Source organism: Odocoileus virginianus, chromosome 21, assembly GCF_023699985.2.
Source record: "Odocoileus virginianus isolate 20LAN1187 ecotype Illinois chromosome 21, Ovbor_1.2, whole genome shotgun sequence".
NCBI classification, from domain to species: Eukaryota; Metazoa; Chordata; class Mammalia; order Artiodactyla; family Cervidae; genus Odocoileus; species Odocoileus virginianus.
The window spans coordinates 49,907,767-49,919,824 of NC_069694.1; the positions used below are offsets into that span (position 1 = coordinate 49,907,767).

The window sequence follows — 12,058 nt, forward strand, 5'->3', positions numbered from 1 at the left end:
TGCAGATAGTAAATGCTTGATAAATATTGATTAAGTTTCATATATTTACTGGTGTTTGGCCAAACTTTGATACATATATGGGCTTCCCTGGTGGCTCAGGTGATAAAGAATCTGTCTGCAATGCGAGAGACCCAAGTTTGATCTCTGAGTCAGGAAGATCTCCTGGGGATAGGAATGGCTATCCACCACAGTATTCTTGCCTAGAAAATCCCATGGACAGAGGAGCCTGGGGTGTCAAAGAGTGACTAACACACATACACAAGTATGGTACTCATTTTAGCATTTCATGATAATTTATTTTAGACCATTTGAGTGTGTCAAGAAAAATCTTGAGAGTTTTTAAATAATTTTTGTCTGAAATGACAATTGCAATGTAAGGCCTATTAACTGACATCTACATTTTAATAAAAATAAGTATTCATTTCCTTTACTTCCTTTACAAGATGATTTTAGCTGTAGATTTTATTTGCTTTTTATATATATATCATACTGACGGTAATTTTATTCTCTCTTTAATAACAACTCACAAATTAAAAAAAAAAATCAGTGGATGGGGAATTGCTAGTTATATAAACAGTGGCAGTGGTTAATAGAATGTTTAATGTCCTCATATTTTAAAGTAAAATGGACCCAATAGATTCATCTAATCATCAGAGGTGTTAAGAAATTAATTCCAGAAAGTTAGAGTGGTTCACAGTCAGGAAAAGTTGATATTTTGGATAACTAATAAAACAAAAATGTATGAAGAAGTTTTTTTTTTTGGCATTCTGAGATACAAATGTTTGTATTTTACAGTGTTACTAAGATAAATACTCAATATGAAAACATTCTTTTGGGGAAAATTTTAGAAAAATAAATAGCTGTAAATAATTTTAATTTTGAAATTTTCTTTCAACTTTACAGAAAAAGAGTCCTGTCTGTTTTCTAACCTCTCACCCTTCCACCCCCTCAAAAAGAAACTAACAATGCTCAAAGAGATAAATCCAGCCTTTGTTCCACCAGATTCTTTCAACCTAGAACTGGCACTACCATTGGCCTGGTCTGATTATAGTTAATCCACTGCCTACAACATGACAAATGTTTTTGGTCCAAGTTGAATGGCAAAGTCTTTTCAAATAGGAAAAGCAGTTGTCAGCTGTCGTTGTTGTGGTTCCAACATGTATCATGTCAGGATAGCCAAACAAAGAAGAGGATGATTCAGAATGCTGACCCCAGTGCACTGAACCTTATTGAGTCTGGTGGGGTTTTTGGAAAGCTTGTTAGTAGTAATGCAAAAAAAAAAAAAAAAAAATCAGGGCATAAGCTCCACATTCTATTTGGTCCCTTTGGCTGATACAAATTTATCTGCTAACTTATATAGTGGTGTTACAAAAATGTGATTTGCAATTCCTAACTCTCCTATAAATGACATGTTTCTCTGTAAAATCTCAATTTATGAAGGTTTCCTTAAAATAACAATTTCTCAGTTTTTTTAAGCTTGTTACATAGAAACGACTTCAGTTGGTTCCTGAATTCTTTGAGTGCTATTTCTCTTGAAGTTCTCTTTTAAGAAGGTAAACTCTAAATTCACTGGTACACTGTGGCTACTGTTGGTCTTCTCTTTTATCGAATATATCAGCCTTTCTCTTTGGAGTGAGTGGTGCATGATGTTGCTTTATAATAAAGTACTATATAGACTATTGCACACATTTATAGTTGTGTGCTCCATCCTGCTCCTTCTGGGTACAGTGGGGACCATAATTCTGTAGTGCTACACTGAATAGAACAGTATAAACACTTACTTCAACTGTATTTTAGATATCACACCTTGGATTTCGGGGATGTGTTATTTTTTTATATTTCTTTCTTTTTCATTTTTTTTTTTTCTGGGTTCTTGATTTTTTTCTGTTTCCTTTTAAAAAATAACCAGTTATTTCTCCTTTACAAAATTAATGTGAGAAGTGAAAGTCCACCATGGTACTTTATAATAAATAAATAACTAATAAAGTAATATCATGATGCAGTCAGTTTATGTTTTAATTTATCCTTGGAAAGAACTCAGCTTATGGTCTTTATTTCACATCCCAGCTGTTAGGGAATTACTAAATCCATAGGGAGTTACATGAATTATGTAATTGACATGAATTATTTGAATTTAAAGAAATATAATCACTCCCCAGTATGATAGCCAATGCTGGATAAATCCACATTCTTCAAGGATTCAGGGTTCCAGAGGCCGGTGGGACTGTGATATTCTCTTAGGTTAGTGCTGTTCTAAATTTATTTCTTCTTTTATAGTTTGTTAGGTGAAAACATGTAATTCTTTTTTTTTTTTTTTATTAGTTGGAGGCTAATTACTTTACAATATTGTAGTGGTTCTTGTCATACATTGACATGAATCAGCCATGGATATACATGTATTCCCCGTCCAGATCCCCCCTCCCACCTCCCTCTCCACCCGATCCCTCTGGGTCTTCCCAGTGCACCAGGTCTGAGCACTTGTCTCATGCATCCAACCTGGGCTGGTGATCTGTTTCACCCTAGAACATGTTTTGATGCTGTTCTCTTGAAACATCCCACCCTCGCCTTCTCCCACAGAGTCCAAAAGTCTGTTCTATACATCTGTGTCTCTTTTTCTGTTTTGCATATAGGGTTATCGTTACCATCTTTCTAAATTTTATATATATGTGTTAATATACTGTAATGGTCTTTATCTTTCTGGCTTGCTTCGCTCTGTATAATGGGCTCAAGTTTCATCCATCTCATTAGAACTGATTCAAATGAATTCTTTTTAATGGCTGAGTCATATTCCATGGTGTATATGTACCACAGCTTCCTCATCCATTCGTCTGCTGATGGGCATCTAGGTTGCTTCCATGTCCTGGCTATTATAAACAGTGCTGCGATGAACATTGGGGTGCACGTGTCTCTTTCAGATCTGGTTTCCTCGGTGTGTATGCCCAGAAGTGGGATTGCTGGGTCATATGGCAGTTCTATTTCCAGTTTTTTTAAGAAGTCTCCACACTGTTTTCCATAGCGGCTGTACTAGTTGGCATTCCCACCAACAGTGTAAGAGGGTTCCCTTTTCTCCACACCCTCTCCAGCATTTATTGCTTGTAAAAAATATGGAACGCTTCACGAATTTGTGTGTCATCCTAGCGCAGGGGCCATGCTAATCTCTGTATTGTTCCAATTTTAGTATATGTGCTGCCGAAGCGAGCACGAAAACATGTAATTCTTTAGCATCTTTCCTCATGACTAGCTAAGCCATGCTAAGAAGAGAGACTACGTCAAAGATGAAATAAATATTTTTTCCTGAATAATAGGCTTAGGAAATGTTAAACTCATATTTATTGGTTTTTAATACATTCAGGTCCCCTCCTTTCTTTCTTCTTTTTCTTCTTTTAAACATAGGGCAAGGAGGTACAAACATAGTGTTTCTTGCAGAATAGTTTTGCCCTTTCCTAGCGGGAGAAGGGGAAAGAACTTCATTTTACCTTGCTGCTCTTGAATTTCCTTTCCTGTTCCCCCAATATGCCTTGAAATTTGGCTCCTCAATCTTTGAAGTCCCAGATTCTAGAATTAAAATATGTATCCAAGAGTGTGGTGTGGTTTTGCTACTTCAGCCTCCATGGTAAGACCACCTACAATGTGTGACATTCCAGCTTTAGAATATTGTGTGGCCTTCAGGGAGTGCATTATGTAATGAATTCATTTTCATTAATGATTCCCAGTACTGTAACTAGAAGAATAAAAAGTATTGCAGGAATTAGTGGTATAAATTTCTCTTGGCTCTTAATGTTAGATTCCTATCCAAATCCTGTTTAATTCTTCTAAGAATTTATTTTCATTTGCAGTAGAAAAATCACATGGAATATAAGAGAAACTGTTCCAAACAATAACTAAACATGTATTTTTTTTTTTTTTTTGAGACCTTATCATGTTCCAGGTACTTTTCCTACGTAATCTGAAGTTCTTCCCACCGTAGCCATGGGAGCTGGGGTTTTAAACTCTGTTTTATAGAAGATATTAGCTGAGACTCAGAGAGGTTACACAACTTGGCCAATGCCACATAACCAACCAGTAGCAGAACCTGGTCTTGAATCAAGGTCTACCGACATCTAGCTTTTGTTTTTCCTTCCTTTCCATATTCTGTATGTATCTTAATGACTGTTACAGAATATTCTTGTGCTTTTTCTCTTCCAGCCATGTCAAGTTAACTATTATTCTTTTATTAGAAATAGGATGACACTATAATTTATTCTTCAAAGAAGGACACTTTTGAGAGTGAGTTCACTTCAGTCACTCAGTCGTGTCTGACTCTTTGTGACCCCATGAACTGCAGCACACCAGGCCTCCCTGTCCATCACCAATTCCCAGAGTCTACCCAAACCCATGTCCATTGACTCGGTGATGCCATCCAACCGTCTCATCCTCTGTCGTCCCCTTCTCCTCCGGCTCTCAATCTTTCCCAGCATCAGGGTCTTTTCAACTGAGTCAGCTCTTCGCATCAGTTGGCCAAAGTATTGGAGTTTCAGCTTCAGCATCAGTCCTTCCAATGAACACCCAGGACTGATCTCCTTTAAGATGGACTGGTTGGATCTCCTTGCAGTCCAAGGGACTCTCAAGAGTCTTCTCCAGCACCACAGTTCAAAAGCATCAATTTTTCAGTGCTCAGCTTTCTTCACAGTCCAACTCTCACATCCACACATGAATACTGGAAAAACCATAGCCTTGACTAGACGGAACTTTGTTGGCAAAATAATGTCTCTGCTTTTTAATATGCTGTCTAGGTTGGAAATAACTTTCCTTCCAAGGAGTAAGCGTCTTTTAATTTCATGGCTGCAGTCACCATCTGCAGTGATTTTGGAGCCCAAAAAAATAAAGTCTGACGCTGTTTCCACCGTTTCCCCATCTATTTGACATGAAGTGATGGGACCAGATGCCATGATCTTAGTTTTCTGAATGTTGAGCTTTAAGCCAACTTTTTCACTCTCCTCTTTCACTTTCATCAAGAGACTTTTTAGTTCCTCTTCACTTTCTGCCATAGGATGGTGTCATCTGCATGGTTATTGATATTTCTCCCGGCAATCTTGATTCCAGCTTGTGCTTCATCCAGCCCAGCATTTCTCATGATGTACTCTGCATATAAGTTAAATAAACAGGGTGACAATATACAGCCTTGACATATTCCTTTTCCTATTTGGAACCAGTCTGTTGTTCCATGTCCAGTTCTAACTGTTGCTTCCTGACCTGCATACACGTTTCTCAAGAGGCAGGTCAGGTGGTCTGGTATGCCCATCTCTTTCAGAATTTTCCACAGTTTATTGTGATCCACACAGTCAAAGTCTTTGGCATAGTCAATAAAGCAGAAATAGATGTCTTTCTGGAACTCTCTTGCTTTTTCGATTATCCAGCGGATGTTGGCAATTTGATCTCTGGTTCCTCTGCCTTTTCTAAAACCGCTTGAACATCTGGAAGTTCACCATTCACATTTTATGCATCACTTTACTAGCGTGTGAGATGAGTGCAATTGTGTGGTAGTTTGAGCATTCTTTGGCATTGCCTTTCTTTGGGATTGGAATGAAAGCTGATCTTTTCCAGTCCTGTGGCCACTGCTGAGTTTTCCAAATTTGCTGGCATATTGAGTGCAGCACTTTCACAGCATCATCTTTCAGGATTTGAAATATGAAATAGCTCAACTGGAATTCCATCACATCCACTAGCTTTGTTCATAGTGATGCTTCCTAAGGCCCACTTGACTTCACATTCCACTTGACTTCAGATGTCTGACTCTAGGTGAGTCATCACACAATTGTGAGTATCTGGGTCATAAAGATCTTTTTTGTATAGTTCTTCTGTGTATTCTTGCCACCTCTCCTTAATATCTTCTGCTTCTGTTAGGTCCCTACCATTTCTGTCCTTTATTGAGCTCATCTTTGCATGAAAGGATGTTCTTACTTATTCTGGGAAAATAGACTAATCCTAGAATTATCACAGGCAAATTAAAATGTATACATACTTTAATTAAAAAAACAAACAAAAACCTCTAAAGCTGGTATGGCTCATTAAGAGGAGCGGCTCTCACGATAGAACTTAGTCAAGCAGAAACATAATTCTGCTATTAATTAGCCAAATAATTTTTGTGACAGTATCTCACCAGTATGCCTCAATATTCTCATATATAAAATAGGAATAATATTATTAGTACCTATTTTATAAGGTCATTGTTTTAAATGAAGTAATACTTGTATAGCAGTAGAACAATAAAACATTTGGTGAGCATTATCTATTTTTATGCATAGAGAACTTTGAGTGACATCCAAGCACTTGTCAGATGATAAATATAGCTTCATTGGTTCTTAGAATTTAAACGTTAGTTTTTGGAAAGTATTAATTACATAGTGAGTTCTCAATAAATGTTAAGTGAATGAATGAATGAGTGTACTATTCCAGAGAAATAAAATGTGCTACCATCCATTTGTGTTACAAGGATCATTTGTGTTTTAAAGAAAGGAATGGAGACAAACAGATAGTTTTTGACGGCAGTCGAAGATGGAGTTTGGGTGGGAGGAATGTTGTGTGCAACTTCTGGGGGCAGACTCTGATGGGATGTGGGACTTCTAGACATGTTCTCCGGGCCAGTAAAACTTCTAGATTTCAGGTGTCATGAAGGGGTGGAAATGGAAGAGGGTCTTAGATAAATGTCATTTGCACAAACATTTTTTGGCATTATACTGGGAAAAGAGAAATAGCTCTGGCATGGTAGGAAAATTTGGCTCTTGAAATCAGACTGTCTTTATTAACTTTGAGCAAGTCCCTTGGGCAGGCGGACTCAGCTGCTTCACTGGAAAGCTAGGGATAATAATACTTCCTTTATAAGGTTGTTGTAGGATTAGAATGAAGTATGTGTGTGCGTGCATGTGCATATACATGAATATAATGTTTGCTCATAGTAGAAATTCAAGAAATGACAGCTTTATAATTTTTAAGGATCATAGCAACTATCTGACTCATAGAGACTGTGTTTTTTTTTTCATAGAATCTTGAAGTTAAGTACTTGAAAGCTCTTTGTGACTGTGGAGTGCTTTACAAAGATGTGGCCTTGCTATGAATGCTGACGTTGTCCTAGTTACGAGCCCTGGTCCTTGGGTGCTGGTCTTTGGAAACAGCAGTGCTCCGTATTCATGTGGTCAGAGTTGAGGCTGTGACCGATGTGTTTGCTAAGAGTGTATTGAGGTTAAACTCTAAAGCATACTTACTTTTTAAATTCCCTCAAAAAAATCCCTTAGTGCCCTGAGATCATAGGATATGGGGCTTAAGTGGTTTTGAGCTTAATTACAGTCTTTGAAAAAATCAGTTTTGACTACACATATTCAGCTGTTAAATGTTGCTACATCAATGGCCTTTAAGGTGAGAAAAGATGCATTCTTCATGCAATTACTTGAGCTTCAAACATCTTATTTGTATTTTTTCTTACAAATTATTCATTAAAACAGATAATACATCCAAAAAATAGTCATTTCAACTGCATTTTGCATAAATGTTTAAGGTTTTTAACTTTTTTTGTTTCCTTTAGAGGATTGGATTCTGAGATTCTAATTAATTTTGTAAATATACTTAGGAATATGAACCTCAGTTTTTTCTGATATAAAATGGAGATACTACTACTTTATTTGGTTGTTGATTGAGTTAACACGATAAAAGTTACGAGATGCTTAGAAAAGTGCCTTATTACCTACAAGTGTGACATGTTATTATTATGAATATGAATAATGATACATCTTAAATCTTAGCATGCTATAAATAACCTCAGGAATATTATAATAATTCAGTTCAGTCACTCAGTCATGTCCGACTATTTGCGACCCCGTGAATTGCAGCATGCCAGGCTTCCCTGTCCATCACAAACTCCCGGAGTTTACTCAAACTCATATCAATTGAGTCGGTGACGCCATCCAGCCATCTCATCCTCCGTCGTCCCCTTCTCCTCCTGCTCCCAATCCCTCCAAGCATCAGGGTCTTTTCCTATGAGTCAACTCTTTGCATGCGGTGGCCAAAGTATTGGAGTTTCAGCTTCAGCATCAGTCCTTCCAATGAACACCCAGGACTGATCTCCTTTAGGATGGACTGGTTGGATCTCCTTGCAGTCCAAGGGACTCTCAAGGGTCTTCTCCAGCACCACAGTTCAAAAGCATCAATTTTTCAGTGCTCAGCTTTCTTCACAGTCCAACTCTCACATCCACACATGAATACTGGAAAAACCATAGCCTTGACTAGACGGATCTTTGTTGGCAAAGTAATGTCTCTGCTTTTTTAAAATTTTAAAAAAATTTTTTAAAATGTCTCTGCTTTTTAATATGCTATCCAGCTTGGTCATAACTTTCCTTCCAAGGAGTAAGCCTTTTTTAATTTCATGGCCTCAGTCACCATCTGCAGTGATTTTGGAGCCCCCCAAAATAAAGTCTGACACTGTTTCCACTGTTTCCCCATCTATTTCCCATGAAGTGATGGGACCAGATGCCATGATCTTAGTTTTCTGAATGTTGAGCTTTAAGCCAACTTTTTCACTCTCCTCTTTCACTTTTATCAAGAGGCTCTTTAGTTTCTTCACTTTCTGCCATAAGGGTGGTGTCATCTGCATATCTGAGGTTATTGATATTTCTCCCGGCAGTCTTGATTCCAGCTTGTGCTTCACCCAGCCCAGAATTTCTCATGATGTACTCTGCATATAAGTTAAATAAGCAGGGTGACAATATACAGCCTTGATGTACTCCTTTTCCTGTTTGGAACCAGTCTGTTTTTCCATGTCCAGTTCTAACTGTTGCTTCCTGACCTGCACATAGCTTTCTCAAGAGGCAGGTCAGGTGGTCTGGTATGCCCATCTCTTTCAGAATTTTCCACAGTTTATTGTGATCCACACAGTCAAAGGCTTTGGCATAGTCAATAAAGCAGAAATAGATGTTTTTCTGGAACTCTTTTGCTTTTTTGATGATCCAGCAGATGTTGGCAATTTGATCTCTGGTTCCTCTGCCTTTTCTAAAACCATCTTGAACATCTGGAAGTTCACGGTTCACGTATTGCTGAAGCCTGGCTTGGAGAATTTTGAGCATTACTTTGCTAGCGTGTGAGATGAGTGCAATTGTGCTGTAGTTTGAGCATTCTTTGGCATTGCATTTCTTTGGGATTGGAATGAAAGCTGACCTTTTCCAGTCCTGTGGCCAAATTTGCTGGCATATTGAGTGCAGCACTTTCACAGCATCATCTTTCAGGATTTGAAAAAGCTCAACTGGAGTTCCATCACCTCCACTAGCTTTGTTCGTAGTGATGCTTTAATTACCATTTATCAAATTCTACATTTTTCATATATTCTTGTTAATGATTTTGGAGGAAATCACTGCAGTGCTTGAGATATTTATTCAATACCATACAGACAGGAAGTGGTAAAATCAGGATAGAAACACAAGCCTGTGCAGTTTCCACCATGTCGTGTTGATTCGTAGTCTCTAAGCTCAGTGATGTCCCAATTCAAGATGTCCTAGGTGACTACTTATAAGCATGTATTTTTTAGCCTAATTCTTTCATTTCTTGAGCACCTACTATATACCAGGCATGTAAGGCCCCCGTAATACAGAAGTGAATACAACACTGGCTCTATCTTTGGGAAGTTCTGTGAGGAAAGAGGACTCCATGCATTTGTATAAATAGCTTCTGCTGGTCTTTCTTTTCAAGGAGATAACTGTTATTGACTGACATAAAATTTGGGGGGCTACTTATTTTCTCTGGGTGTGCTATAGAATGTTTCACAATTGCCTAGAGGTAGATGTGGAAAACACAGGAAAATGTAGTTACTCATAATTCCCTGTCATTTCTCATTGGAAGCATGATGTTCTCTTGAATTCAGTAGCTGCTCCAATTTTTCCACCATCCCTTGGCCATTCCAGTATGAATTCACAGGGACGGGAACAAGGGGGGAGTCTGTGATAGTCATGATTTAGCTGTGGTTTCTTTGAGTCACGTTAATGAAACATGCTTTAGAACAGCCAAGCTCAAAGATATGATGAGGCTGCATGGGATGAAGGCCAAGTTGGGTATATAATACATTTTTTCCCCCTCAGTTTTCATGACTAACAAGTGATAAAATTTCAAAAATTCAATAAATGCTTGGCAGGGTTAATGTACCAATTATGCCACTGGTGACATCACGATGCTGGTGCATTAGACACATTTTGTGCAATAGTTTTATGAGGCCACTTCCGATGGAGCCTGTTAGAAATGAAGCATCAATGTTCTGGTAAGTGACCTAAGGGTAATTCAGTTATCCTGAGTACTCTTAAACATATTTTCCTAATGGAAATTTTTATTGTGATAAGCACTGAACCACTTAGTTTCATTGCTATCATATTCCGTTTGTCTGAAAATGCAGATGACACTGGAAACGGGTGTAATGCCTGATTAGCCTAATGCCACAACGCATGACATCAGTGCTGTACTTAGGGAGAATTTGATGCACTCACCGTAACGCCTGTGAATCTTCTCCTTCACAGACGCGAGGAGGTAAGCCTCCTTTCAATTTGACAGAAAAAAGAATCATTCAAAGCAGGATTTGCAAAAGGAATTTTCCTTCATTAGTGAAGATCAGCATTACTTTCCCCACCAATTTTATGACCTTTAAGGTGAAGAAAGCCATCCGCTTCTCCCCAGAGTAACAGAAAGTTATCATTGTCTGTAATTCAGGGGAATTAAATAGATTTTTTTTAAATGCTCAAGCGAGGTCACAGTTTTATGCTCATAGAGCGCCAGAGCTTGTAGGTGCTGGCACATCAGACAAATGATAAGAACCCAAATGCTAAGAAATGATAAGTTGCTTTAATTCGTAAGCAACTGCATCGCATAGTTCCGTTGCTTTGAAATTCTGCCTAACTGTGCCCTCCCACAATCGTGTGTCCCCAAACTAGTGAGAAATGCAAGATCCTAATGTTTAAAAAGTGCTGACCAACAACAATCCAGGCAAAACATCCAGTCAAATCTATCTTCCTCAGTATTCATGAATTCCAGAATCAAAATATAAGTAAAAGCGATTTAAAAATCATTTTCTTGGTTGGCAGTAGTTTCAGGGGGCCTGTTGGACTCTGAGAGTATGTGTCAAAGTGAAAGCGTTCGCTTGTCTGTGTTTCCATGTTGGCCCGTTGTGGCCTCTACACTGCCTCTAATTGTGTTGTGTTTGCGAGTCAAACTCTCATTTCTGTCTCAGCAAGCTGCACAATGGGAGCGTTTGTTTTCAGTCTCTTGTCACTGCACTGCTTCAGTTCCAAGCCACTGTGTCCACACTCTAGTGGAGAGAAAGGAACCTGCTTTAGAATGCTTCGAAGGGTCAGCGGAACTGCTGCACTTGGAGGAAAGCACTGACTTAATTTATGCCAGCTGGTTATTTTGAGAGCTTACCTGTTTGTGTGTTGTTTCCTAGACATAGGGGAAGGAACTACAATATACTTTCAAAAATTATTTCTTTTGCCATGGGTGATATAGACTCTGGTTTGAAAAAGTTCTGTTTAGAGCAAAGCCATTTATTAACCAGGGTTGCATTCTCAGTGCAAGCAGAAATTTCTACAGTCCATGTATTGCCAAGTCCTTCGCTTTGTCTAAGCAAGTAACATTCTGAGAGATAAATCTGTGCATTGGAGAGAAAGTTCGAACTGTTTTACCAGAATAAAATAAAGAGCAGGGAGAAAAAAAGATCGAGGAACTCAGCATGAAGCTTCTCAGCTTGTTGAGACCTCTCTATCCTTGTGGAAAGGATAAATGAGTATCTGGGTGCTTTTCTTGGGGTGGGTTAAGACAGTGGTTGAGTTCTTATTTAGGGCATCTCAGATGCTGAGAAAGGGGTGAAGAGCTTTCAGCCAAAGTTTTTATTGCTGCCACAGGGTTGTTTTGGACGAAAACTATGAACGTTGGGCTTTGTCAGTTGTCACTTCTGTTGTCATCAGTTAGCCGTGGCCACTTTGCTGCTCTAAGGACAGCTCCCTCTGACTTGGGTCATCACTGACTTTGTAGTCAAACCGTCCTTTAGAGGAAAGCA

General features: G+C 38.5%; 1 protein-coding gene and 1 non-coding gene across 3 annotated transcripts in view; one reads left to right on the plus strand and one right to left on the minus strand.

Moving 5' to 3' along the window:
• Positions 1–12,058, plus strand: part of ANK2 (ankyrin 2) — a 687,657-nt gene that overhangs the window by 169,051 nt on the left and 506,548 nt on the right. The gene's annotated exons all lie outside the window — the stretch shown is intronic.
• LOC139030291 (U6 spliceosomal RNA) lies at positions 3,099–3,202 on the minus strand. Its single transcript, XR_011482595.1, has one exon. It is a non-coding gene; the product is annotated as a U6 spliceosomal RNA (small nuclear RNA).